The sequence below is a fragment of the Schistocerca serialis genome, chromosome 7 (genome assembly GCF_023864345.2).
Source record: "Schistocerca serialis cubense isolate TAMUIC-IGC-003099 chromosome 7, iqSchSeri2.2, whole genome shotgun sequence".
NCBI lineage: Eukaryota > Metazoa > Arthropoda > Insecta > Orthoptera > Acrididae > Schistocerca > Schistocerca serialis.
This window is the reverse complement of record NC_064644.1, coordinates 530,448,238-530,476,183: the sequence shown is the minus strand read 5'-3', so window position 1 is coordinate 530,476,183 and position 27,946 is coordinate 530,448,238. Positions and strand designations below refer to the sequence as shown.

Sequence of the window (27,946 nt, the reverse complement as noted above, 5' to 3'; positions counted from 1 at the left end):
GGTTTGATAAAGATAATTTAAATACATTAATCCAAAAGTATCCATGTCAATGTACTTGAGAACTGGCAAATGTGATAAACTGTGACCATTCCGCCATTGTACAAAATTTGTATGCAATAAGAAAGGTTCAAAAATTAAGTGTATGGGTGCTGCTTGCTGTAAGCCAAAATCACAAAAGTCAGTGGGTGGCCATATGTGCATTTCTGCTTGCTCATCATCAATTGGCTCATGAACAACATCTGTCATTACTGGTGGTGAGAAATGATGTCTTTATTCTAACATAAGGAAAAGAAAGAAATGGCTGAACCAAAACAAAGCAACGACTCCCTGTACAAAGACATGCATGCATGCACAAAATTTAATGTTACTTATCAGGTGGAACAGCAATGGTGCAGTGTACTACAAATTGCTTCCACAGGGTGCAACTTTCACTGCTGACATTTATTGTCAGCAACTGAGATGTCTTTCAGACAAAATCCAAGAGCAACAACCAGTAAGAAAATGTGCATCGTTGCTACTCCACAATAATGCCTGCCCACATTCTGCTAAACTGACAGGGGTTGGGTTGGGAAATTGTTCCACACCCAACTCATTCGCCTTATTCATCTGATTCACTCTCAGATTTCCATCCTTTCCACTCTTTATCAAATGACCTTCAATGAACTTCTTTTTTGGATGAAAAAGCACTCCAAACGTGGCTCGACTAGTTCTTCACCTCCAAACCATGTGCTTTCTATGGTCAGGGAATTGAAAAAATACCCCAGCATTGGCATACTGATATAAATAGTGAAGAAGAATATATCATTTATCATCTGGTGGTGCTGTAGTTCTTCTTATGTCTGTGCTTTCTATGAAAATAGGATGAGGAATCCCGCCTTATGCAAGACACCTTTTCAGTTTCGTTTTACCAAGACATTTTTCAGCACTTTTTGTGCTGTCTTCAGTGGGTTATTTTATTTTCTTACTGTAAAATTGTTGTTACTTATTAACATTTAGAGAAACTTTTGGTACAAAATATTTACAATTATGAATGAATAATTGTTGTAAAATATTATACATCATTTGTTTATAGTTTACAGTTGAGATATGTATTAACAACCTGATCCACTGTATGTTGTTTATTACATTATGCCTAAGGTTCAGTTTACTGCTTAATTGGCAAAAGAGTGAATGTATGCATTAGTTTACATACCTTACATGAAGATATTGGGTATTTATGTTGGTAGTGAGTCTACTACATAATCTACAACTTGTCATCTGCAATCAGAAAAAAGTAATTTTTTATTTTTCTGTTTATTATGCACTTATGAACAGAAGACATGATATATTCTCATTTTTGTTTGTAAATGCATAATAATGGTTGGTGATCATTAAGTGGTTGTTGTACAACAACCTCCATTTAATTGATTTCATAATCACTACTGGAGAAGCAGACCACATTTGACCATGAATGTCCTTGTAATGTTCTTACATGAAATCCAATTGATCAATACAGTGCAAGAGTGTTGTCAGAAATGAATCAAGTTATCTTTCAATTATTCCATAGTAAAGAACAAGTTGTTATTTAGGAATGTTGTACAAATGTGGTTTACATAGAATTTTTTGCAGTGCAGTGAAATATTGCAATAAAAGGGTGAACCAAACTCAATATCTCTATCCATACCAATAGCTGTACTAATGAAGAAAACATAGACATAGCCAGAACCTCTACTAGCTTCAAGTGTTTTGATGAAAAGACCATTGTCATTATTTCTGATGTCAGAATTTATGCTGGAAAAAAAAAAAAAAGCAGTCTGATAATTCCGTAAACTTTTTTATTGAACCCAGGGCTACCTAACAAAAATTATAATTTCAAGAATGATGTAGATAGCATAATGAGAACATTTTGATTGGACTGGCTGTCATTATATCGATGATTGGTTTATTCTACAGCAGTTAGAGGTGCACTTTGTTAAGTTTTTGGTGTTTTTTATGCCACATATAACAGATGGCAGCCTTCACAGCACATTAATAAGCTGCCCAGTCACCAATTTAAAAGTTTCACACCTCTACAAAAATTTATATCAATTCTGAGTAGCATAAATATGCAACTGAAAATTCAGCTCATTAAGTTAACATTATTAAAAAGAAAACAGAGTGTAGAAGGGCTCATCAATGATAATGTTGTGAAATTAGTACAAACTAACTTCATTAAGTTGAAATTAATTGCTACTTGCACATTGTTTTGTGTATGTGATTTGCCTTTAAGGGGCTCCAGAACGCCCTATACTTGCAATGTTAAAATAACGCTTATAAATTACATCTTTCCTCGCAAAGTATTTGGTAGGAAGTTGAACTTTTTACAGATTATTTATTGGAATATGGGCTACAACTTAACACAGGGATTTTACAAAATTTTAGTTTAGTTATTAAAGATGATTTTTTTTTTTTTTCAATTGTAATGAAAATTCACAACATTTTTTTGCAATTTTTTATTTATATATTAAAAAATATACAGTTTTTTGGAAAAAGGCTGTGTTAAATTATGCAGAAGGTACTGTGTAACATTTACTGAAAGTTTGAAACAAATATGTTTGGAAGATCCTTAGAAAACATGTAATTAGTATGAGAAAATAAAAGTTTTGGGAATCGAGCGACAAAGATTGGATTAACTTTTTAGTGCATTCCAGGTCCATAGGATAGATTATCTTCATGCTCTGCAAACTCCTCCTCCAGCTTCCTCTTGTTCCTCCTCCTGTTTACTCTTGCTTGTATTTCTAGACTCTTTACAGCCCTGTCTGCAGCCCGAAGACGTTCCTTGTCTAAAGCTAGCATCGCTCGTTGTTGTGTTCGTAGATTTTGCTACCATTCTCTTCAGTTGCAGTTACTGCAACACTGTTCCAAAAGGTGGTCATGTATGAACACTTATCACATTTCAGTTGTATTTCACTAGCAAGTCCTACGTGCTTTATTATGGAGAGTTCCAGACCAACTTCACTACAATGAATACATCTTACACAGTTTGAAAAAATTCCTTTGAGAACCGACATATAAAATATTTCATTCACATCCGATTCGCCCATAAAACATTCATAGTTGTCACACATTGAACCAAGCTTCTTCTGTGAAGTATTTTCTTTCCCACTTTGACTGCTATGGGCAGGTGTACTTGAGAGGTTAGGTTCACTCACTTGGTTATCGTCTTTATTGTTTACAGTAATAACACATACCTTTGGCTTTCCAACATTTCTCCTTTTCTTAAAAGCCTTCAGAGGATTTCTAATAACTTTACTTTTACTCATTATTATACTTCAACAAAACAGAGACTCAAGAAACAGAATTAATTACGAATATATTCGAGATAACGACAGACTATTTTGCTACTCCAGATCATGCACCCTCACAGTGCCACGTGGATATCCATCCGCTCCTGACTATTATGACTCCATGGGGCCTGAGGGGGCCCGAGCCCCATCAAAAATTCATTTTTTGGGGGGGGGGGGCAGGTGGGGGGGCAGTGGGGGGGGATCTCCCTCAATAATTTAAAAAACATATTAATTATATTATGCTTTGTAAAATAACAAAATAATGTTGAAATTTTTTATTTTTTGACAATAATTACCTTTTAAAATACAATCAGTAATGAGTTAAAACAAATAATTACTATGGTAGTCAGCAGGTTAACTGAAAACGAGTGGTGTGAATCATGATAGTGTTACGGTGCTGCGGGCACACTTAGAATTTGTCCCGCTGCGCGAACCTTCGTATAAAATCTGGCGCTGGCAGGCCAGCGCTGCGGCCACAACGACATCAAAAGGACTGGAGCAGAAGCACCTGGAACCCTCCGCCTTGTGTCGCCTTGACACTTCAAGACATTATGATGCTGCAGCTGTATAAAGCCCACCCTGCTGTCCCAGTCATTCAGTGTGGATAGTATCGTTCAGTGCATGCTGAAGACATGTTTAGTGTTCGGGCTGTAGTATCTATTGGCCTATCTTATGTGACTATATTTTATTCATTTACTTTAGTCTCTTAGTGTATTGTGAAATAAGTTTGCAATGGATTAATTTGTTACCAAAAAGGTGCACTTGGAAGCTGATGATACTGTAAGTCAACCTCCAACAATTATTGTCATCAATTGCTTTGTCTTCAGGCGAGAACCATTCACAGCCACAACCTGGACAATCCGGTAAGGGGGATCATTTCAGAAGTCTTGGATGATCAAATATACATGGCTAGAATATAAATCATCTACCAAAAAAGATTTTGCAAAATCTGCTAAGAGGCAAATGCTAAAAGGCTATTACAATTTTCTTCAAAAAAAAAAAAAAAAAAAAAAAATGCATTTACTTCTGTAGGATTTTCTAACTGGAAAAAGGCTTTGGAAAAATTCTGTCTTCATGAAAATATGTTTACACATAAGGAAGGTGTTCTGAAACTAAATTCTATCACTAACCGAAGTGTGACCTCCCAACTGAATGAACAGTTAGATAGTGGTATGAAGAAAGGCCGTTTAGCTCTTGAGACAATTTTTACTACCACGCAATTTCTATGCCAACAAGGACTATCAATTAGAGGGCATGAAGATGTAATATCAAATGTTTTTCAGTTGTTGGAACTCTGAAAGAATAACATACCTGAGTTTAAAGATTGGTTCGGGGTATAAGTGGACATCCCACGATATTCAAAATGAGATCATTGATCTACTAGGAAAGACTGTGTTGAGAAAGGTATTGGCTTCAGTCAAGAAGACTGAACATTTTTCTATTATGGTTGATGAGACAAGTGATTCTTCGATTTACGAACAACTGTCATTTTGTATTCATACTGTCGATGACTCCTTAACCATCAATGAAGACTTTATTGGCTTATACGAGACCCCCAACACTGAATCACAAACTCTGTTTAGTATTTTAAAAGAAGTTTTTGCTCGTCTTGATTTGTCAGTGAATAACTTAAGAAGACAGTGCTATGATGGTGACTAGAGTATGAGAGATAAGTTCAAAGGACTAAAAAAGTTAGTTTTGGATATAGAACCAGAAGCATGTTATGTGCACTGCACTGCTCACAGTTTAAACTTGGCAGTTGTAGACAGTCTAAGCCATCTTACATCTATGAGGAATATTACAGCTTTACCCAAGGACTGAATAAACACTGTAAGGGAATCCAACAAAAGATGGGACTTTTCAGAAGCATACGCTGTGTGAGCACCAATGGCCAAGCTGGTCTATGACCCCTTTGCCTGACTCGATGGACTATGCAAGCTTCTAGTAGCTGGAGAATATTAAAAGACTTTGAAGAACTTCTAGAGTTTTTTTAAACATTTTCTGCAGAGGGCAAAACAGAGGCAGGTTGCAAATGTGCAGGCTACCTTGAGTCAATGTTACAATTCAAAACTTATTTCTTTTTACATCTTTATTGCCACGCAATGAACACAGTAGAGGATGTCAATGAAAAAATTCAATGCCCTCATCTAAGGGTTGTTGATCTGGAAAGGATATATGAGGGCTTTATTTGTGTATGGAATGGATGGCGTGATAGTTTTGAACACTTTTGGGAATTGTGTTTAAAAGAAAAACCTTCACAAGTTGATGATTCTTCACTTCCTCAGAATCAAAGTATACCAAAGAAGTATGAAAACAATGAAGCCAAATCACCACACACTATCAAAACCCCAAAGGAATACTACAAAGCTATTTACATTGAAGTTTGTAAAATGGTGCAATCTTGCATTACTGAGTGGTTTGCTTCAACTGGACTCACACAGGTCATTGCAGTTGAACAAGAGTGCTTTCTTTTAGTAAACAGAGGTGAAACAAATTTGGAAAAATCAACTGAGTTTTTCAGAAATAACCGAGACATTGAGAGACTGCACTTACATTTTAATATGTTAGCCAACAGCACTAACAAAAAACAACTGGTCTTAAAAAACATGTGTGATGTAAGAAAGTACATTACACAATAGCCTGCAGTTGGAGAAATGTTATGTGAAGTAGTGAAGTGCATTAAGCTTCTCCAAGTAGTTCCAATCATGACAGCAACAGCAGAATGGTCAACAATGGGACAGAAGTGATTGAACAACTTGGCTGTTCTTCATATCTACCGAGATGTTTTGGATGAATTGAACATCTGACCAGTCATCAATGAATTCATATTCAGTAATCCTGTCAAGACGGTGAACATTTGCACCTTTCTAAAGACACTTCAGCCCTATAATGGTATTTAGAGCACTATTAAAAATCTTTATAAAATAGGGAATTAAATACATACATAATGTTACATTTTCAGTTTCGAAATATTAGTACTAGTTTAGTACTGTATTACTATAGTACTGTGTTAGGTATTTTCAAATACTTAAATATTTTTGTGGTGTAAGACCCAATTAAAACATGCTATTTACATACTTTTTGACTGAAAGTATTAGACATACTGTATTAACTTCATTAACTGTATTAAAGCATTAACTTCGAGATATTGTTTTTATTTAATGAACCCTGAGCCTTATTTAAAGTAAGCTTAAATTAGCTATTTCACTTATTAACCACAGTGCTATTACTGTGGGACAGCAATATTTTATGTTTTATTCTTTTAATGTTAGTTTAGGAATTATTTAAATATAATTTTGGTCATTTCAGAGCTATATATTCACTGATCATATGACTCTAAAATGCTTTAAAAAACTTAAAAACTCAAAATTTTTCATCTAAAATTTAGAAAATTTCCTGTGGGAAGACCCCCAGTAGGCCCCTCCCCCTCTCCCCAAATGTTTTTTATTTTTTATAGGTCAGCACCCCTGCTCAAGTCCACAGTACCAGCAATTCCACATGGCCACATCAGTCTCAGCACTACAAGTTGGCACTACCAGCAATTTGTCTCTGAGCTCCACATCAGCTGACCCAACCCAGCTGGTAGTGGTCTTCACCAGCAATACATCAGCAATCATACACCAGCATTATCGGCTCAGTAACGTCCCAGCTCTTTGTGCCACACCTGTCTTGACTCTGGGCTTTGTCTAAGCACATCACAGACAACATCACAGGAAAGATATTTCTGTTGTATGTAGTTGTGTGGATATTCGTCGAAGGGCATTATAATTGAGTTATATTTTGTTAGTAAAATCATCCTTTTGAAGGTGTCTTTAATCACTCCTTAGTACAAGGATACTTCAATGCCAATGAAGTAGATAGTTTTTTCTCTGTTGAACTATATCTACCATTCTTTGTTGGCAAAGCACTTGTCTCTCCCATATGAAGAAAGAAAAGAAGGAAGATTAGTGTTTAATGTCCCATTGACATCAAGATCATTAGAGACAGAGCACAACCTCCAACTGTGTCAAGATTGGGGGAGGAAATTAGCTGTGCTCTTTCAAAGAAACCACCCTGGCATTTGCTTGCACCAGTTTAGAGAAATCATGAAAGACCTAAATCTGTACATATGGACATGAATTTGGACCATTGTCCTCCTGAAAACAAATCCAGTGTGCTAATCACTGCTAATTCCTAGCTCAGTCTTCCCCATGAAGGACACATGCATTTGACACTGTTTTTTTCGGTCTTGTCTGCCATAAGTCAGTGGGTTTCGATTCTGTGTACATAAGAAGTTAAAGTATATTGTTGATGTCTTCTCTCCTCTCATCTGCCATACTTCAGTGGCAATCTGCATGAGTTGAGTTATGCCCTGTAACAACATCTGAATTTGTGACTCCTGCAAGTAAACAACTTGAGCCAATAGCAGCTCTGATGATGAGACAGACATGATAAACCTGAACAGGTAAATTGTGCATGAGAACATTGTCAGCAAATGACAATTTTGCAACAACAAAAACAACTTAGACCAGTAGTGTGAATGAGAAGTAACACTGGCACCCAATTTAATGAACCACCTGAACTAAGCAGAAAGGGCAACAACTACTAAGAAACTTGCAGCACAGACTGAAAGCTATGCCCAGGTTTAAGAACTGTGGATGGAAATAACACTGCCCTTTAACTGGGGGAACAGAACGAATTGGAAACACTGCCCCAGCAATACAAACTAGCACTTGATGAGCAATGTGAAAAAGAAACTTGCTCTGGGAAAGAAAGCAATACACAGACAAAATATGAAGCCAGAGTGAAATAACACTGAAACAAAATTTGTGTGAGAAGATAACACTGAAACACACTTTTAACTTGTTGCCATTGAAGTATCAAACAATGGAAAATCCAGGATGGAATGTAACAATACCAGAGAAGGAAAGTTGCTACTCACCATATAGCAGAGATGCTGAGTCATGATAGGCACAACAAAAAGATTGATACTATTAAAGCTTTCGGCCATTAAGGCCTTTGTCAGCAGTAGACACATATGCACACACATACACACACACACACACACACGCACATACACACACACACACACACACACACACACACACACACACACACACACACACACACACACACACACACACACTCATATAAACACAACTTGCACACACGTTTGCCATTTCAGAGAGCTGAAACCACACTGTGAACAGCAGCACCAGTGCACGATGGGAGTGGCGACTGGGTGGGGGTAAGGAGGAGGCTGGGGCGGGGATGGGGAGGGATAGTACGGTAGGAGTGGCGGACAGTGAAGTGTTGCAGTTTAGACGGAGGGCAGGAGAGAAAGTGTGGAGGGGGAGAGGGGATAAGTAGTGGAAAGGAGAGAAATAAAAAGAAAGAAATTAAAAGACTCGGTGTGGCGGTGAAATGACGCTTGTGTAGTGCTGGAATAGGAACAGGGAGGGGGCTGGATGGGTGAGGACAGTGACTAACGAAGGTTGAGGCCAGGAGGGTTACAGGAATGAAGGATGTATTGCAGGGTAATTTCCCACATGTGCAATTCAGAAAAGCTGGTGTTAGTGGGAAGGAGCCATATGGCACAGGCTGTGAAGCAGTCATTGAGATGAGGGATATCATGTTTGGCAGTGTGTTCAGCAACAGGGTGGTCCACTTGTTTTTTGACCACAGTTTGTCAGTGGCCACTCATGCGGACAGACAGCTTGTTGGTTGTAATGCTTACGTAGAATGCAGCACAGTGGTTGCAGCTTAGCTTGTAAATCACATGACTGGTTTCACAGGTAGCCCTGCCTTAGATGGGATAGGTGATGTTAGTGACCGGACTGGAGTAGGTTGTGGTAGGAGGATGTATGGGACAGGTGTTGCATCTATATCTATTACAGGAGTATGAGCCATGGGGTGAGGGATTGGGAGCAGCGGTTGTGTAATAATGGATGAGCATATTGTATAGGTTCGGTGGATGGTGGAATACCATGGTAGGAGGGGTAGGAAGGATAGTGTGTGGGACATTTCTCATTTCAGGGGATGATGAGAGGTAATTGAAACCCTGGCAGAGAATGTAATTCAGTTGCTTCAGTCCCTGATGGTATTGAGTTACAAGAGGAATGATCCTCTGTGGCCGGACTGTACTTTGGGAGGTGGTGGGAGACTGGAAAGATAAGGCATGGGAGATTTGTTTTTGTACAAGAATGGGAGGATAATTACGGTCAGTGAAGGCTTCAGTGAGACCCTCAGTATATTTTGAGAGGGACTGCTCATCACTGCAGATACGATGACCGTGGGTGGCTAGGCTGTACGGAAGGGACTTCTTGATATGGAATGGGTTGCAGCTGTCGAAGTGGAGGTATTACTGGTGGTTAGTAGGTTTGATATGGAAGGAGGTAGTGATGTAGTCATCTCTGAGGTGAAGGTCAACATCTAGGATGGTGGCTTGTTGGGTTGAGTAGGACCAGGTGAAGCAAATGGGGGAGAAGTTGTTGAGGTTCTGGAGGAATGTGAATAAGGTGTCCTCACCTTCAATCCAGATAGCAAAGATGTCATCAATGAATTTGAACCAGGTGAGGGGTTTAGGATTCTGGGTATTTAGAAACGCTTCCTCTAGATGGCCCATGAATAGGTTAGCATAGGATGGTGCCATGCAGATGCCCATAGTCATACCACAGATTTGTTTGTAGATAATGCCTTCAAAGGAGAAGTAGAGGATATAATTGGCCATGGAGACCAGGAAGGAGGTTGTTGGTTTGGAATCCATAGGGAATCTGGAAAGGTAGTGTTCAATAGCAGTAAGGCCATAGGCATTAGGCATGTTAGTGAACAGGGAGGTGGCATCAATAGTGACGAGAAAGGCACCGTGTGGTAAAGGGACATTAACTGTGGAGAGTCGGTCAAGGAAATGGTTGTTATCTTTTATATACCTGTTAATAAGAATGCGATATTTCATGAAAATCTACATACAGCAGAGTTGTCATACTTTATTTTACAGAAATGTTTTTCCAGTCTATTTTATTCATCTTCTTTCTATGCATGTGCAGTGTTTCTTCACTGGGGCTAAGTATGAAGCTTTTCCCAATTAGCATATTGCATACCAGAGTATGAATGATATAATTATAATAATATTTATTCAACATCGAATGATCAAATACAATCCCTAGAAATAATACAGTTTCAGGACATCATACAGATTATTCTTCTGAATACGTCAATTTATAAATTACAAACCAAAGATTTGTTTGTATTAATAAATTTTACATTTTGATGCACTTTACATTTGGTAGTATACATTCACAATATTACAAATATTGTTGTTATCAACATTATATTAGTTGTAGGTTACTTAAAACTGTGAGCTTGACGTACTTACAAAGCACTTTTCATATAGATATAGTACTCATCTGAGGAATAAAAAGGGTTTTCTATTAGAATTCTTTTTAGATGATCTTTTAATTAGTTACTAGGAAGGGCTGTGAGACTTTTTGGTAGGGAACTGGCTAGCTTCAGTCCAGCATGAAGTGCATTTTTTCCATATAAAGTTGTTCTGTGACTATTTACATGGTATAAGAACTTTTGCCTTGTATCGTACTGGTGCAGGTCACAGTTGAAATTTGGATTTATTGTTTTCATGAGCACTATAACTTTCAATATGTGTGCACCTATAATGGTAAGCACACCTAGTTTTGGGAACAGATTCCGACATGATTTTCTAGGTTTGGCACCACAAATAATTCTGATAACTTTTTCTGTAGTATTAATAATGTGCTCAGGTTGGCTTGAGTTGCTGCACCCCATACTTCCACAGCATAGTTTAAATTTGATGAGAAAAGGGCATGATAAGCAGTTTTTAGTACACCCATATCCTTACAATATTTGCTAAAAGTTGGGATCTAGATAAACATGATAGTATAGACATGAAGTTTGAGTCATTTCTAGCTGATTACAAACATAACTTTGAAATTGCTTTTCCCCTTAAGAAAATGAAAGTAAAAGGCAAAATTAACACATGGATAACACAGGGCATAAGAAAATCTGGAGAGCAACTCAGAATGTTAAGTAAATCAGCAAGGCAAAATCCTGCTTTGAAACAACGTGTTAAGTGTTATAGGAAATTATATAAGAAAGTAATCACTGCAGCAAAAAAGTTAAATAATGATTCATATATCAGTAGAAATAATGGCAACAAAAAAATGAAATCAGTTTGGAAAGTGATCAATAGTAACTTAGGAAGAAGCAAAGTAAGAAACAACATTGTTATTAAAACTGAGGACAAAACTATAAATGATCCATTACAAATTGCCAATATATTCAACTGCCATTTTACAAGTGTAGTTCAAAACCTCATACAAACCCAAAGTAGTACAGACATCAGTCATAACATCACATTGAATTCCGAAACTATGTTTTTGTATCCTGTAACAGTACATGAGGTAGAGAATGCCATCAGCAAACTAAAAAATAAATTATCCTGTGGCACCGATGGCATTCCAGTCAAAATCATTAAACACAGCAGATATATTTCTCCTCTTCTTGTAGATATAATTAATGCATCTTTCAGTACTGGCACTTTCCCTAGAAAGCTGAAACAATCAATTATAAAACCATTATACAAAAATGGGGATCATTATGATGTAAAAAACTACAGGCCTCTATCAATGTTATCTTGTTTTTCAAAAATTATAGAAAGAGTAATGTATGGAAGACTCTCTACTTTCCTAAAAAAAAGTGGAATATTGGTCGATGAACAAAATGGCTTTCGAAAGAATAGATCAACTGAAACAGCTATATACAACTTTCTAAAACTTGTCCTAAATTCCATTGATAATAATGAAGTAAATTGTGGGGTCTTTTTAGATTTATCAAAGGCTTTTGACGTTATTGATCATAAACTACTGCTCGAAAAACTTAGTTGCTATGGACTCCGTGGTAATGCTCATGCATGGTTCAAGTCATATTTATCTGGCAGATCCCAGAAAGTAGAAATAGTTCATGATGGAAAGTCATACTTTTCTGGTTATAAGGAAGTTAGTTATGGGGTGCCCCAAGGATCGGTGTTGGGACCCCTGTTGTTCTTGATCTTTATAAATGACTTGCCAAACTATTTAACACAAGCTGATTGTGTACTTTTTGCTGATGATACAAGTCTCTTTATTAAAGCTCAGAATGAGACTGACCTTAACAGCAAAATTGAAACAACGGCAGTTGAAGCAAGTAAATGGTTCAGGGACAACAGTTTATTTGTGAATGAGGGGAAAACATTATGGATGAATTACAGACATGTTTCAAATAATATGAAGCCCAATATAACTGTGAAGCTAGGCCAACAGAACATACTACAAACGCCAAATACAAAATTCTTAGGAATTTGGTTAGATGAGCATCTAAAATGGGACAAGCATATAGATGTGCTCAATAAAAAGTTAAGTAAATGTTGCTATGTATTTAGAATGCTCAAAAATTGCTGCAGTGATCAAACAGTATTGTGTACATATTATGCATTTATGCATAGTCTTTTGCGATATGGTGTCATATTTTGGGGCAATTCAAGTCAGGCAAAACGCTCCTTTATTATTCAAAAACGAGCGATAAGAATCATAAAAGGAGCTGCACCTAGAGATCCATGTAGGGAAATTTTCAAGGAATATAAAATCATGACTCTTCCATCCATTTACATCTATGAAAGTATATGCTTTCTGAAGTCTCACCCCCAGTTTTCTTCTTTAAACAGTGAGTTCCATGACTATACAACAAGACAGAGTAATGAATTTCACAGAGAAGTGCATAAGAAAGCCCAATACAACAAGAGTGCAATATACCACCCAAAAATTCTCTATAGTGCTCTTCCCTTAAAAATAAAAAGGATTCAGCAGCTGAGCAGTTTTAAAAGTGAACTCAAAAGAATGTTAATCAGTAATAGTTTTTACAGTGTTAGTGAATATATGAATTCTTCAGAAAGATAGCGTGCCTTCACCTATCTTATAAGTTACTCATATACAAACTTGTGTTGTGGGGCAGACTCTTTTATGTACACACAAAAATTAATTAATCTGTCAATATAGAGTGTTATAATCATTGTTTCTTGTTGCTGTCCATTATACACAGAATATATGTAGCTTATTTGTGTCCTATATTGTTACAAATTTATATGATGTAAGCTAAATTGTTTTGCCTAGATATTTAATTCAGATTATTCACTGATAGTTTTTACATAATATGTTGTTATTCATATTTTTTCTGTATGTAACATATGACAAATCCCATATCATTGTACATGATAAAACGGGTGCTCAATAAACTAAACTAAACTAAACTAAACTAAATACATTCTTCGACAGCTTAGAGGCTAAGGAAGTGATATGCATGTCCCATTTGAGGCTGTCCTGGATTGTAATTCCCAAGAACTTTGTCCATTTTTCCATTTTTACAATGTCATTTCCTACGGATAATTTCATGTCAAATTCTATTTGTTTCCTTGTGTTAAATTCCATCATTGCAGTCTTTGAAGCACTTACATTTAGATGGCTTTCATTAAAATACTTGACTATTTCATTAGCAACACTGTTGCACACCACCTCCAGACTGTCATAGTCTTTGTGTTTACACACAATTGATGTATCATCTGCATACAATATTATTTTACAGTTAGGAGAACAATACTGTATATCATTAACATAAATCAAGAAGGGGTCCCAAGACTGAACCTTAAGGCACTCCATATACGATATCAGTAATTTCAGATTTGAAAGACCCACTGTTTGTTTTAAGCAAGACAAATTGTTTTCTATTGCTCATATACGATTTTATTAACTCATAGCCAGTTCCTCTAATACCCAGGTTGCACAGTTTGTCACGTAATATGGTGATGTTGACACAATCAAAAGCGTTTTCTAGATGAAGGAACACTCCAGTTACATACTTCTTGTTCCCTTTGGCAGTTATTATTTTGTTTATTAATTGTACTGTGGCTACTGAAGTTGACTTGTTTTTCATAAAGCCATTCTGATTTTCAAATAATAAATTGTGTTGACTAAGGAATGTCATTAGTCTGGTATAAATAACTTTCTCAACTACCTTAGAAAATGCAGTTAAGATTGAGATGGGGTGGTAGTTTTCAATTTTAGATTTTTCATCTCACTTGTAAATCGGGGTTACTTGTGCTATCTTTAGACTATCTGGGAAACAACCTGATGCAATTACATCATTTACTGCTGTGGCCATGGCATCAAATATGTTGCCTATGCACTTTTTCAGTGTACTGATAGACAATCCATCATAGTCCGCTGACTTTGTATCTTTTAATGACCTTATTACGTTTTTGATTTCCTTGCTAACGGTTGGGGCCAAGTATACGCTTTGTTTGATTTGAAAGCCCTTATATCTAGACTGAAGATTCTTAAAATGGTCATTGACAGATTTTCCAACAGAAGAAAAGTACTCATCAAAAACATTTGCAATCTGACATTGACATTTCATAATATGCCCCGTATGGTTTATAGTAAAATCACTAGCTGATCTGTCCTTACAATCCCTAAAGCTATTTATTACTTTCCAAACAGCTAATCCAGTGTTAGTAGAGTTTCTTAGCATCGTGGCTACATATTTACTTTTAGTTTCTAGCAGCAGATCTTTATAATAATCATGATGGTTCTTAAATTCTACCTTTAGTCTATTATTATTGTTCTTATTTAGCATTGTATACTGGAAAAGTCTAAGATTCTCTCTTGCTGCTTTTACTTCATGATTTATACAGTTATGTTTTGTATCTTGGGGGTCTTTTACTGTAAAGATCATTTCTGCACATGCGACATTGAAGCAATAATAAAAATCTGATGCAAATTCACTGAAAGTAATGCTGTTTTTTTCACCATGTTTTAAGCTTTTCAGCAAACTGTTGAGATCTACAACATTGTCATCATTGGCCATTCTTTTTGTCACATATTGTTTCTCTTTTCTGTTGACATGAAGATTTTCAGCTTCTATGAATTCCTGTATTGCGTTATGGTCAGAAATGGCAAGCTTCAGAACTGATAAACTGCATGTAAAGTGGGACACGTTAGTTATAATGTTGTCAATGCATGATTTTATACTATTGACCTCTCTAGTGGGTTCATTTATCAGAAATGTTAAATTGAGCAAGTAATAGCATTAGTTTTTTAGATATAGAGTCATTGGTCAGCAAGTTAATGTTTATATCACCAGTTAGTATTATGTTAACCCAGCCTTTTTTATTGCAGTGTTTACTGTCAATGTCAATAAGCAGGTCATTAAGAACATCAAAGAAAATAATGGCTGCTAGTTCTATTACACCCTCACTGCTGAAAGCACCTACATTTATTACACTATAATTACTACCATTGGCTGCAAAGATAGCTACCTCACCACCACGTTTCTCTTTTCTACTGAAGGCGGAGCAAAAGATCATGGAGAGTGGCTTACACGCACTAGTTAGCTCATCTGTGTACGAGTGTTCACTTATAATTAAAACATCAGGGTTATCGATTGCTACAATGGTATCCAACTCATTCTGCTTATTGTTATGCCTTTGAAAGTTCTGCTGAATTGATTTGAGTGTGAGTTTGCATTGCTGAACCCTTGATGGACATGTTACCCTACCAGACTGATTGTTTTTAAGACTACAAGGGTTCCACTATATGATATTACAGCTGAGTTTCTCCTGCTCGAGCATACAGAGAGATTTAGAGCTACCAGGCTGTCCAGCAGGGTTTACAAGTTTTCCTGGCTTGTCAGCAGTAGCTGTTTGTGTGGCAGGTCCTGTTTGGGTGGGTTGTGCCATTCCATAACAATGCACTTATTTACACTGCTTTGTGTAATGTTTTGTCTGATTTCATCAATAATTAATTTACTCACAATCTTTTTACCTCTCTTATTCATGTGCATACCATGAGTTGTGTTCAGGTCTCTATCTAGGTTACTGATATTTACAAAAGACACATTGTGAAATTTATTACATATTGTTTTAAGCCTATCATTTGTTTTATACACTTCCAAGTTCACAATAGATTGGTTCATTAGATCATGCCTTTGTGGAATGTTAACAACAATTACTTTAGTGCCAGTCAATTTACTGAGTGTTACTTTCATGTGCCTGACGTGTCATTTGCTTGATTTTTAGCCACATCATGTCATGATGGTGGAGAGATGGTACCAGTAATTGATTAGTGGCTGATAATTAGTGAGATAATGATGGTTTGGATGTGGTAGATTAAAATGATTATGACTTGGAAATGAGTGTTCTCAATCCTTTAGTAGCAACAAGGACAGCCTACTTTTCCATTTTCCTTCCTATGAATCTGCAGTTTTTCTGCACTTGGACCAGGTATGAAGCTTCTTTGAATTGGTATATTGCATGCCAGAGAATGAGTGATACGGCACAATGGTGGAGAGATGGTACCAGTAATTGATTAGTGACTATGATTAGTAAGATAGTGATAGTTTGGTTGTGATAGATTGAAATGATAATATCTTGAAAATGAGTGCTCTCAATCCATTAGCAGCAACAAGGACAGCCTATTTTTCCAGGCTTCATTCCAGTTATATATCTCAAGGTTCTGGATGTGCAGTTTTCAAGACATATGTCATTAAAGATAAAAATTGGTTGTCAGTAGAACACTACTGTCAGGTACATTCAGCGAAGCTTTCACTCCACTGAAAGTAAATTTGACAAACTTTACATAGTTGAATGTAATGACTTGTTTCTTTCATGAACTACTAATTGAAATCCACCTGTGTTTACTGGATGAGTAGTGTAGTTCTATGTTACGCTAAATAAACATTAAAATTTGTTTTTATGTGCTCAAAAAAATTTCAGTGAATACAGACATTGCAACTGCTGCTGACTTGTGCTTAATTTATCAAATAGTACTGTTGACCTAGTACTTTTCAAAAATGTTGGTTGCTGTACCCTTTATGTGCTGCATAGTTAGATAACTGATGCTAGGTTGTGATGTTGTTTGGTTTTTAAATAAAAAATTATGACTGCTATAAGAAAATTTCATCTTTCCACTTCTTGCAGCTGAAAAGTGTAAGACAGAAAGCATAATTCATAACCAGTTACATAATCACATACATAAAATGGAAATGAAAACATTGTTTTTCAAGAAGCATACTCTTCTTTATGATCAAAACTCACTCCAACATATTACCAATTTCCTGGGCTATGCTACAGATAAGGAGTACAGCAATAAATGTTTTGGTAACGGTCCCAAAGACCACTTAAGTTACACCGTGGAGTGCCCATGTTATGACATGGAAACTGAGAACAACAGTAGTGCTCCTAGTGATCTGGCAGTGAACATCAGCTAGGGAAAAATACGATGTGAAAATCTGTTTCTTTCCTTGCAAAATATGAGTATTACATTATAGTTTTTTCTTTTCACTTCATGTGTGTGCTTCATATTCTAATGGTGAAGTGTATGCCTGCAAACTTTGTAAACTTATTTGTGAACTTGCAAAGTAATAAATTCCAGAAATCTAAGTCAAAAACTAAGATTAACCTCTTGTAGCTACGATTCACAGCCATGCAAACTTCTGTACATGACATAGTGATCACCTTTCAACTATAAAATTATTTATTTGTAAGACCAAATATTGCAATTTTGACCATGTTACCATTATGAAGTGAAAACTATTGTGCCTTAGTGCATGTCAGAACCTAAAAATCATCTAAGATGACATGACACAGAACCTGGTTTCATCACATTGTGTTCCTGATTATGACTTCTTGTGTACATTGCACTCTTTGAATTAAATATTGTATGTTGTTCATATTCTGCTTCAGTTTTGTTCACATCTGTAATACAGGGCAAGATAAATAACTCCACATTTGTGTGTTGTTTCATATAAAACAGAAGCTGGTTTCTGTTGTGACAGTGCCACGACATTCAAAAGTGCCGCTACGTTAGTACGCGAACACGGCGATAGAGGCGCTCCGCAGCTCGGCCGAGCGCGGGAGCGCCACCTGGCTATGATCGGCGCCGGCCGCATGTCACGGCACGGCAGTCGAATGACAGATACGGAGTTAGTAACATGTAACCCGCTAGTGTTTCTACTTTTGTGTATCCACGCAATTTATTAGTGATTAAAGGTTATAACACTTTTTGGCGATGAGGTCGGATATTTTTTTTCCTGCGTTGTGGAATTGTGTGTTCGTGTCGGGGCAGACATGGAACAGCTTATGCAAGCGCTTATTGAACAACAAACACAGCTGACGGCTGCTATTCAGGCGTTGTCGAAGTCGCTTACTCATCATCTGTCTTCCTCTTCCCCGCCTCCGTTCCCTCCTTATGACGAGGCTGCTGAAGACTGGGAGGATTATGAGAAGCATTTGCGGCAACACTTCTTGGCTTTTGGCGTTGTCGACGCTCCTATGTGTAAGTCGTTATTTCTATCTTGGATTTCCCCACGGATCTATCAGCTGCTATCTCAGTTAGCCCATCTGCAGGAACCTGCCTCTCTGTCCTTCCAAGAAATGTGTTGCTTATTGTCTAACTATTACCGAAAAAACACCCATGTCGTTGCCGCCCGCGTGGCGTTCTACCAGTGTCGTAAACAGCCCCATCAATCTTACCGGGCTTGGGCGGCGGAACTACACGGTCTGAGTCGGAAATGTCAGTTTGTCACGGACACTCATCATGAGTCTTACGCTGATTCAGTGGTTAGGGACGCTATTTTACGGCTTGCTCCTGATAAAGAAGTTCGGCAACGTGCCTTACAATTGCCAAACCCGTCGTTGTCGGAAGTTCTCAGCATCGCTCAATCGTTTGAAGTGTCTCACGCTGCTGGTGCGCAAATAGACGCGTGGTGTGATGTAGGCGCTGTACAAACCACTTTCGACGCAGACAATTTGCCTGTTTCACAGGGAAACGACGATGTGGTGGCGGTGCACTCGCGTCAAGAACGTCGCGTTGGGCCGCCACGCTCGCAGCGAAAACAGCAACCACAGAAGCAGGTTCGTTCCGCCCTTCCTTCTTGTCCACGTTGTTTCGTACAGCATGACAGAGCCGCGTGTCCAAAACGTTGGGCCACGTGTAATTCATGTAGGAAAAAAGGCCACATTGCTTCTGTGTGTCAGTCCCCTAAAGTTCCTGTTGACGAGGACGAGGCATCGGACATGGATGTTAACTGTGTGCTTTCTCAAACGAATAAGTTGTTTGTTACTGTTCGTGTTCTGGATAAAGACATTCGCATGCAAGTGGACACTGGCTCTGCAGTAACTCTCATTAATTCTCGCACGTATTTGGAGTTGGGCTCCCCTCCCTTGTCTCCAGTTACGCGAAATCTACGAACTTATAATAAGCAGAAAATTTCTATCATTGGCCAGTTTGATGCTTCCACTGCCTACAAGTCTGTTGTTAGGCCCCTCACGTTTTATGTGGTGGATCATGCGGGCACTGAAAACCTGTTCGTTTATGATACTTTCCAGTTGTTCGGGTTTTCCATTGATGATGATGTGCACCTCATATCTGAGGACATTCTGTATCAACAGCTGGATGGCTTGTGTTCTGAATTCTCGTCCGTATTCTCTGCTGGTCTGGGTTGTGCCAAGGATTTTGAAGCCCACATTACTCTTAAACCTACGGCTCGCCCTAAGTTTTTCCGGGCACGCCCTATTCCGATGACGTTGCGTGCGCCTGTCAAAGCTGAGATAGACGGGTTAACAGCTTCGGGGATTCTCCTTCCTGTTACCTCCAGCGAATGGGCATCGCCCATCGTGGTGGTTTCTAAACCAAACGGGAGTCTGCGATTGTGTGATGATTTTAAAGCCACTGTCAATGCTCAAAGCCTCATTGACACTTATCCCCTTCCCCGTCCTGAGGAGTTATTTACCAAGCTCGCTGGGGGCCAGTTCTTTTCCAAACTTGACTTATCGGAGGAGTACCATCAGTTGCCGTTGGATGCATCTTCCAAGGAATTTCTCGTCATCAACACTCCTTGTGGGTTGTATCAGTACCAGCGGTTACCATTTGGCGTCGCTAGCGCGCCGGCCATTTTTCAGCAGTTTTTGGAACAGCTCACGGCTTCTGTTCCCAGCTGCATCAACTACCTGGATGACATTGTTGTCACGGGGGCCTCCACTGAGGAGCACCTTCGCAATTTGCGTTCACTGTTTCGGCTTCTGCATTCCGCAGGGTTGAAGTGCAATCTGGACAAGTCTCAGTTCTTCCAACCCTCCATTGTGTATCTTGGTTTCCACTTGTCCCGTGAGGGTATACGTCCTCTACGACAGCACGTTGTGGCCATTACCGCTCTACCCCGGCCGTCTACGGTCAAAGAACTTCAGGCGTTTCTAGGCAAGGTTGCTTATTAACACAAATTCATTCCCTCCACGGCGGCGGTGGCTCATCCTCTGCATCAGCTGTTACGCAAAAACGTTCCTTTCTGTTGGTCCGCCGAGTGTGAGCAGGCTTTTGTCCACCTGAAGGCTCATTTGCAGTCGGCGCCTTGTCTTGCCACATTCCGTCCGGGTCAGCACTTGGTTCTGGCGACTGACGCATCACAGTATGGCCTAGGGGCTGTTCTCGCCCATCGGTATGAGGATGGGTCGGAACGACCCATCGCCTACACTTCCAAGACCCTCAACGATGCCCAATGGCGTTACCCTCAAATAGAAAAGGAGGCGCTCGCTATCATTAATGCTCTGAAAAAGTTCAGCGTTTTTTTGTATGGTTCTAAGTTTCACCTCATCACCGACCACAAGCCGCTGGTCTCTCTGTTCAGCCCCTCGGCGTCGCTTCCGGATAAGGCAGCTCACCGCCTGCAACATTGGGCCTTATCCTTGTCTCGTTTTCACTATGAGATTCACTATCACCCCACAGCCCAGCACGCCAACGCTGACGCGTTGTCGCGTTTGCCGATGGGCCCCGACCCGGTTTTCGATCGAGATGAACTCCTCTGTTTCCACATTGATGAGGAAGAACGTCGTGCGGTCGAGGGTTTTCCACTTACAGGTTCGCAGGTCGCGTCGGCTACTGCGCGGGACCCGGTCCTGCGTCAGGTGATCGGTTTTGTTCAGCGGGGTTGGCCGGACAGGACCAAGGGCCGGGCGTCAGATCCCCTTCGCAACTACCATGCCTTGCGCCTTCATCTGTCTGTTTGTGAGGGTGTTGATCTTCTGGCCACGGATGGCGCATCTCCACGGGTTGTGGTGCCCACCTCTCTTCGCAAAGATGTTCTCAAACTCTTGCGTGAGGGCCATTGGGGGATTTCTCGGACTACTTCCCTGGCCCGCAGGCACGTTTATTGGCCCAGTATTGATTCGGACATCACCCACATGGTCGCTGCGTGTGATCAGTGTGTTCAACAACTGGCTGCGCCTCGTACTCTGCCCTCTCCGTGGCCTGATCCGGCGCAGCCATGGGAACGGGTGCACTCTGACTTTGCCGGCCCTTTCCTCGGCACTTATTGGCTACTGTTGATTGACGCCTTCTCGAAGTTTCCGTTTGTTGTTCGATGTCCGTCGCCCACCACTGCGGTGACGATGCTGGCTTTGTCCAAAATCTTTGTGCTAGAAGGTCTTCCATCCACGATTGTCACGGACAATGGCCCTCAGTTCTCTTCGCAGGCCTTCCGTGATTTTTGTACTGGACAAGGGATTCATCATGTTACAGCACCGCCCTTCCATCCGCAATCAAATGGGGAGGTCGAGCGCCTTGTCCGCACTTTCAAAAGCCAAATGAAAAAATTTCTTAGTGATTTTTCCACAGATGACGCTCTGTTGCAATTTCTGAGTTCTTATCGCTTCACGCCTCTGGGTGATCGCAGCCCTGCTGAACTCTTGCATGACCACCAACCGTGCACCCTACTGCACCTGCTTCACCCTGTCAGGCCTTGTACTGTGTCCCCTAGTGCGGGAAAATACCCGGTGGGTGCCGACGTGTGGGCACGGGGGTATGGATCTCGCCCTAAATGGATTCCAGGGGTGGTCCAGGCTCTTCGCGGCCGCCGGCTTTGTGAAATACGTACGGACGATGGCATGGTTGTTCGCCATTACGACCAGATGCGCCCACGAGTGGTGGCCACGCCGGTACCACCGCCCCTTCTTTTGTCTCCACCAGCCCGAGAAGCCAGTCCTGTCGCTGCTGCCGATCTTCCAAGCGTGTTGCTGCCGCCGCCATCGCTACCGCTTCCGAGTACGCCGGAACCAGCCCCAGTCGCGACGCCGCCTTCTCCGGGACCCATCTCGCTGGAGCACACCCCCAGGTCCACGACACCTATGGATGCTGCTCCGGAGTTTTCACCCATCATCTCGTCCAGGAGGCACGTTCCACGCACAAGCTTCCGTCCTGGACATTTTCGACCATACTCTCATGTTTCTCCGCGGGATCTTCTCGGGACCTCCCAAGAGGCCATGGATGTCTCCGCACTGTCCGTGTCTCCACGGAAGTGAGTGTTTTTTTTTTTTTTCAAGGGGGGAAAAGTGTTGTGACAGTGCCACGACATTCAAAAGTGCCGCTACGTTAGTACGCGAACACGGCGATAGAGGCGCTCCGCAGCTCGGCCGAGCGCGGGAGCGCCACCTGGCTATGAACGGCACCGGCCGCATGTCACGGCACGGCAGTCGAATGACAGATACGGAGTTAGTAACATGTAACCCGCTAGTGTTTCTTCTTTTGTATATCCACGCAATTTATTAGTGATTAAAGGTTATAACAGTTTCATTGCATGAATATTTGTTTTGTTTCATGGAGAACTCCGAAATTTTCATTGGAGTGGGAGGATGTTTCGAGTAAACTGATTTCTGGTAAAATGTATTTTTTATAGTACCTGTTAATAAAATGTGAACACATTTGAGTAAATACTGTGGCATTTCAGCATTTGCAATGAAGAACACTCTAGTTACAAAAACTACAAAACACACTGACAAGAGAACAGTACAAACTTCCTCTCATCGATTTGATTCATATTCAGCGGTTGTGTTGGGTACAACCAGTACTTGAACACATGTAAATAGAAAGATGTAACTCTGAACCATTTCAAGAAAATAGAGTTTGAAAATTTTGTACATGGTTACATACTTCATATTGTCACCGGTAATCAAGGGTTCTGCAGCAAAGTGAGTGAGTTCCTAGTTTCATAAGTCTATAGACTTCTCTCTCTCTCTCTCTCTCTCTCTCTCTCTCTCTCTCTCTCTCTCTCTCTCTCTCTCCCCCCCCCCCCCCCCCCTCTCTCTCTCTCACACACAATAATGATTGTTTCCCATGATTCTATGATCAGTATCATCCTGATAAGCGCAGTTTTCCATAAGTTACATACCATACTTTTCACACATGCATATACAATGACATAAATAAAATGACTATCCTGATTTGACTGAAAGTTGTTGCATATCCTTCTATTATTTAAAATCATCATCTTATCAAAACCTTTTTCTCCTTTTTCCAGGATAAAGATTATGAAAATAATAAATAATTCATTCAATAATGATAGACTTCACAATCATAATAACTATGTGGGAATGAAACAGAAAAGAAGTGCAGGCAGTGTGATTCGATCCATGGTCCTTGCACTCCAGCAAGTAAGCACAACATGCTCATCTGTGGATTCTTTGAGCTCTAATGACCACACAGGGGAAAACAGCCTTGTCACAGTGGATACACCGGTTCCTGTGAGATCTCCAAAGTTAAGCGCTGTTGGGCATGGCCGGCACTTGGATGGGTGACGATTCAGCCACCACGCACTGTTGCCATTTTTTGGGGTGCACTCAGCCTCGTGATACCAATCGAGGAGCTACTTTGGTCAAGAATACCATCTTAACAACCAGGAGAGAGATGTGCTGACCCCACACCCCTCCTATCAGCATCCTCCTCTGAGGATGTCACGGTGGGCTTCCGGTAGGCCACTCGTGGCCTGAAGACGGAGTGGTTTATTTTTTAATGACCATATAAAATATACAAGCACTCACAAAATTTTCGAACTCAATTTCCTTCAAAACAATTGAAAATTGCAACTTTCTGTTTACATATGTTGAAGTCATAATTGTGTCCTATACATCCTGTCAGTGTGAATGAAATCAGTGAGGGAAATCTTATAAGTCCATTGTCAGTGGAAAGAACCAACACCAATCAAATTAGAACTACACATTCATCCCATGGCAAGATGTAATGAAGTTGAATACCATGTCTGTTAAAAGCTGCTAACATGGAGTTAAAGTAGAATACAGCAGAATATGAGCAATATCATCTTCTCATAATCCTGACTTGCCCCACATCAATTTGTATCTATGTATGAAAATGATGAAGAGGATCAATACAGCAAAACAATACAATTAAATATACTTATAATACATTGAAATCAAACATTTCACACATGCAATTTGTAAGCAGAAACAAATATATGTGAGTCACAGGACATTATGCAATGAAACCAGCTTCTGTTTTATAAGGAAAAAAAAATACAAATATGGAATCATTTTCCCTATCCCCTAAAACAGGTGTGAGGAAACATCATGTGAAAGATGAGCATCATATTTACAATGCAGTTCGAGAAGTGCAATACAGAAAAGAGTCATAATATGATCACAATGCAATGACATCAGTTTTTGTTTGCTCTGAAATGAAAATGAGTATGGACTACCTTAAATCACCCAATAAGAAAATGATATGAGGAAGAATTGATAAACTTACTGCATTCCAAGCAGCCTAGCACCGAACCAAGTTCATATTACTGGAAGCCCCTATATGAGTTTCACTCTCTTGAATAATGCCCATAGTTTATTTCTGAATAGTTGGCCAATGGCCAATGAGTTCTCATCAACAGCTGATTGGTCAGCATGGCGGACTGCCATCCTAAGGGGCCCAGGTTCGATCCCTGGTGGGTCAGGGATTTTCTCCACTCAGGGATTGGGTGTTGTGTTGTCTTCATCATCATTTCATCCCAACCCAGCATGCAGGTTGCCCAATGTGGCGTCGAATGTAATAAGACCTGCACCAAGGTGGCAGGACATGCCCCGTAAGGGACCTCCCAGCCAATGATGCTAAACGCTCATTTCCATTTCCATTACATTTCAGTACAAATTGATACACTTCAAGTTGACAGTGTTCTATTCTCAACTACTGTCAATGTATGTTGTGTAATAGTTGTGGCACTGTAGTAGTCTGATGAAGTATTATTATGTTATGTGTGTTAACTGAGAAATAATTAACATAATGTCATGAATGTGTTGCAATTCCAAAATTTCTAGAATGTGCTTTCACAAATCTTTGTGAATTTCATGAGTATTTACATAAAAGCTGTTGGTCAATACACACTGCCCACATTCATAAGTTATCAGCACTATAAGACAAACAAGGAGAAATTTCTTGTCTCACATCTCCCACCATGTGACGGCCATTTTCTCCACTCCCCATAATCCAGGAGATAACTAATCTGAAATAAACTACAGTTTAATGTTGTGCATTATACTACACAAGTGGGAACAAGATTTAGTTTTTCACATATATTGATCTGAAAATCAGTGTTGAATCTTGTGGTACTGATTCAAAGGCACAAAATGTGGAACAAGTTATGCATACAAATATGAAATGGGAAGAAAATGAATCATTGAAAGAATTGGACTTATGATGTGAACAACAGCAAATAACATATATGGCAGGAAAGTGTAAAATATGGAAAAATAAAAATAGGTTTTGTTATACGGTAATTATATTGTTAGCTTATTTCTGTTTGTAACATAGACCAGGTACAAAAAGAAGTAAACTGTAAAATCTAATAGGAGAAAATGGTGAGCAGGTAACAACATCCTTAAAATTCATGATCACATGTATGAGGAAAATGCTTTGCCCCTCTGACATAAAAACTTGCAGGTGCTCTTGGTTCAGAGAGAAAAAAATATTAAAAATCAATTAAGCAAAATACAATAACATCACTAAAGAGATAAAAGACAAAACAAAAACAAGTAGATAATTTCAAAGAAGTACAAAAGTTTGAATACCCATCTAAAACGCAAATTGCTAATGTAATGTGTATGCTTAGTGATATAAATTCTTCTCTTACTTAAATTATCATACCAAACAGTGCAGGCCTTCATGGCTTATATATGTGCACTTGGTATTTTTTGTCATATGAATATCACATGTTTCTACAGTTTCATTTCCTAATTCTGGAGGCACCATCAGAGGCTAAAAAATCTCAGACAACAATTTCAAAATTTATTGTGCTCAACAAAACACACTGTTCATAAGTATCCATATTAAGAATATGTCATGACATCATCAGGAGATCCCCATCACAAAGTCATGTTGACATGAGCTATGGAGCTTGCAGTGAGCACTGTTTGCTTCACTTAGCAAAAGGCTAACAAATTGTCACGTTTCAGTTTCTCTTCTTTTTTGGTAAGGTTTTATTTATTCATTTTTATTTTTTAAGGAGATTTTCAATGAAAGGACTCTTTTCTCCACAGACTGTTTTTATGACTTTAGAAGAATTGAAATAACACAATTTATGAGCTTTAGTCTAAATCAGTCGATCAGTACTCCTCTATAAGCTTCGTAACACACACAAGTTTGAAACTGCTATCCGAGTCTTTGCAGCCTCTGATGATGTCTCCTGCATTCTATTCTATTCATAGATGTAACATTAGAAGAATGACTGCTTCTACATCACTGTGCATGCCTGACATCATCTGCACAATCTCTGTGGGGTTGTTACATAGACAACCGAACACCAATATTTTCTGCGCTGAGAGATGGGTCTTGCACAGTTTTCCATTCACATTATAGAGAGAAGTATGACATCTTGTTTGGAGTCCGGCCTATTAAGATTTTTTCATCATTTCTGTCACACTCTCTCACCGATCAAAACTAAATCAAATGATGATATGGCATTACTGTAAGGAAGACCCTGTGGGGATTGTTCGTCCACCTGGTGCAAGTCTCACTATTTGATGTCATTTTAGCAATTTGGGTTCAATGAAGATAAAATGGAGACACCCTGTCACCAAGCAAAGAAAATTTTTGGTCTAGGTAGGAATTGATCCTGGGGCCCCTCAAGCTAGAGGCAGCATTACTAACCAATAGCCTATGAGCTGCAGACTCAACAGACATCCAATCCTTTACCAATTCATACCACCATTCTCCTACTTATGATACACCAAAACAAGTAACCATGCCTGACTAACTGTAGAATGAAAGTATTTTTTACAAATATATTTAGCTTCAATGAAGAAGGCTCAGTCATAGTGTTTGCTGGTACGTCGGGACAGCTATGCACTGCAGGGTAACTTGACATCCCTTCTGCTAAGTCTTGTACACCATATACACTTTATATTTGTACTTTAAGTAAAGTTCTTATCAGCATCAACTGTGCTGCAAACACATGGAAAATGTGTTGAGAAAATCATATTGAAAAAATTTCCATGCTTTACTTTTTTAAATCTTCACCAAAGGCAGTAGATGTGAAATTGGGTTGTATTGCTACATATGCATCTTTAACAATGATCATTAGTTGGGCTTGTTGGCTGGTGGTAAAGTGTATGTAGGGAAACTTAAAGGTTACAGGAACAAATCCTGGTCTGCGCTTGTAATTTTTTAGTCAAACTTTGCCCTAGTCTTCACTTCTCAGTGATGTCAAGGTATGACAATATGTAAGTAATGAGAGCTCTGGCTTTCATCCTGTTATAACTGGTTTCATATCTGCAGATG

At 39.3% G+C, this 27,946-nt stretch overlaps 1 protein-coding gene across 1 annotated transcript in view; it reads right to left on the bottom strand.

The window, feature by feature from the left end:
- Positions 1–3,218, bottom strand: part of LOC126413211 (high affinity cationic amino acid transporter 1-like) — a 181,879-nt gene extending 178,661 nt beyond the window's left edge. Inside the window, exon 1 of the mRNA XM_050083109.1 lies at positions 3,210–3,218. The gene's annotated coding sequence lies outside the window, so the exon portion shown is untranslated. The remainder of the gene's footprint in view (positions 1–3,209) is intronic.
- Between the last annotated feature and the right edge of the window lie 24,728 nt (positions 3,219–27,946).